Source organism: Crinia signifera, chromosome 3 (assembly GCF_055691185.1).
Source record: "Crinia signifera chromosome 3, ASM5569118v1, whole genome shotgun sequence".
NCBI classification, from domain to species: domain Eukaryota; kingdom Metazoa; phylum Chordata; class Amphibia; order Anura; family Myobatrachidae; genus Crinia; species Crinia signifera.
This window is the reverse complement of record NC_139219.1, coordinates 178509641-178512151: the sequence shown is the minus strand read 5'-3', so window position 1 is coordinate 178512151 and position 2511 is coordinate 178509641.

The window sequence follows — 2511 nt, the reverse complement described above, 5'->3', positions numbered from 1 at the left end:
CCACGTTTGCAGTGTGATGATAGTGGATACACTTTAGTTTTAACATGTTTTGTATGTGTTCTGTGATTTTTATATTTTAAAGGTAATTTTGTCTTCCCGTTATATTGTTTTGGACAGGAGCACTCAAGAATATATCCCTTTGTTGTGACGTTGATATCCATGATGTTGATGAATAATTATTTTAGCGGCTGGGAAAAGTTACATTACACGGCATCCACGGTGGGCTTCAGGATCCTCTTCAGCGGCATCACCGGTCCCAAAGGTGCATTGCACAAGTGCACGGACGTGCCGGTGACGTCACCGGCGCGCCTGAAAACTCGCGCCATGCACCCCCAGGACCGCTGAAGAGGATCCTGAAGGCCACCGTGGATGCCAGAGGACAATCGGGGGAACCAGGTATGCTTACACTCTAGTGGCCCACAGACCTAAGCTGCTGTGACAAATCACAAACCTCCACATATCATATAATACCGCACCTGCCCCCACTAAGATTGAGTGCAGACACCAAAACCTTCATCAAACAGAAAGACAACTCATTAGGGACCCACCTTAGATGAGTATATGCAGATTTGGATACTCTGCTCTGTGAACTGGCAGAGGTTGTTTGTGTGGGAGTCAGGAGGGGGATGGGGCCTCTACTTTGGGTAGGGCCACATCTTAAAAGAAAAACACATGCTGACAGACAGCCTCGCAAGTGCACCAGCCTACTGGCAATATTCGCAGTTAGGCCTATGGCCAATCCGCCTTGTCGATACCATAATTATATTAATTCTAACAAAAGGTGGGCAATCTTGATTGGTAGCAGCACAGCCCAAACCATCCATTTAGATCTCAGGTGTAGATGTATGAAGCACTGATAAGGGAGGAGAAGTGATTTGAATTTATTAGAAAAACAAATATGTTTTTTCATAATACACTGTATTTTGTAGTAAAAATGGTGGTAAAAAATATAAACACTGAACAAAATTAGATTTAGATCATAATTCAGTATGAATCCTTCATCTGAGAAGTTGCATTTGACTACGAGAATTAAGCCTCCACCCAGACAGAAAGAAAAAATGTCCTGTGCAAATTTGCGAATGCATTGCTACCCATTTGCAGTTCCATTCGCAAATCCTGGAACATCAAAGAGTCTTTGTCGACTGACAGTGGCGTAACTATAGCACCGCAGCTCCCACGGCCGCAGGGAGGCGCTGTGCATGTGGGGGCGCCTGGCTTCAATCCAATCTATGGAGATGGACCACGATAAAATGGCCTCCCCATAAAGCAGACAGTTCTCTGAAACTGTCTGCGGTATGGGGGCGGCCATTTTATCGTGGTCCATCTGCATAGAATTATTAATTGAAGCCAGGAGGGGAGCCGGGATGCACAGACAGGTAAGCCTGCGGCGATTGGGGGGGGCACCGGCGGCCAGGGTGGGGAGGCCGGCGGGGAGGGGGGGAAGGACCCCCCCATTAGTGGCAGGAGGGCAGCCCAAACCAAGCTACACCACTGGACTATAAGCAAATATGAGTAGGTCTGAGACTGCCACTAATCTGCGACTGAGACAGACTGGAAGTGGTCAGTGCTGCCATTAGAGATCCTGACGGAACACCTCAGTTTTTGTCTGACACACTCAGAAAACAGGAGGTTTCTAACTCCAAATGCCGGCTTCCTGCCATTCAAAATGTGGCTGTACTGCGATTACGATCCGTTCACATTTTCAGTTGCTAATTCCGCTTATCCACATGCAATTTGGCTACACGTTCGAAATTATTTGATATTCTCTAATTAGCAATCCATCCTGAATTAGGCCTTTAATTCCGAGATATCCTATATAATAAAAGGCTAATGCTGCTCCTAACCTCTATGGGGAAAATTCAAGTGTTGTGCATGCTGGAGGCCACAAGATGGCACCCGATGAAGCATTTGAAGTGTTGCTCCGGTCGGGCGCACCCAGCTCCTGGCGCTGACATCACTGTTATGTTATTCCGTCATCTTGACATGCTGGTAACTAATAGGATAATCAAATGTGAAAAACTTTTTAGTCAATGCACGTAATTAAATTAAACTTCACACAGCGTAATTTAAGTAAGCAAAGTGTTCTGATAATATTGCATTTAGATATAATATTCCACTAATAAAAATATTAACCCCTTCCCGACATATGACGTACATTTACGTCATATGTCGGTTGAGGGGGAATCAAGCCAGCTCACGGAGTGAGCAGGCTTGAAAGAGAGCAGGTAATGGCTGTATATTACAGCCAGGTCCCTGCTCTCACGGCCACGAGCGGCGAGTTCGCCGATCGTGGCCGTTTAACCCTTTAAGCACCGCGGGCAAAGCGACCGCAGTGCTTAAATAGCTGATCGGAGGGGGGGCGCCCCCCTCCGGCGCCGATCGGGGCCCCCCGCAGCGAGATCGGAGGGTGCCGATCGGTTGCCATGGTAGCCAGGGGTCTAATGTAGACCCCTGTGCTGGCCGTGTATGCATACCTATTATATCCTGCCTCAGGCAGGATGTAATAGGAAG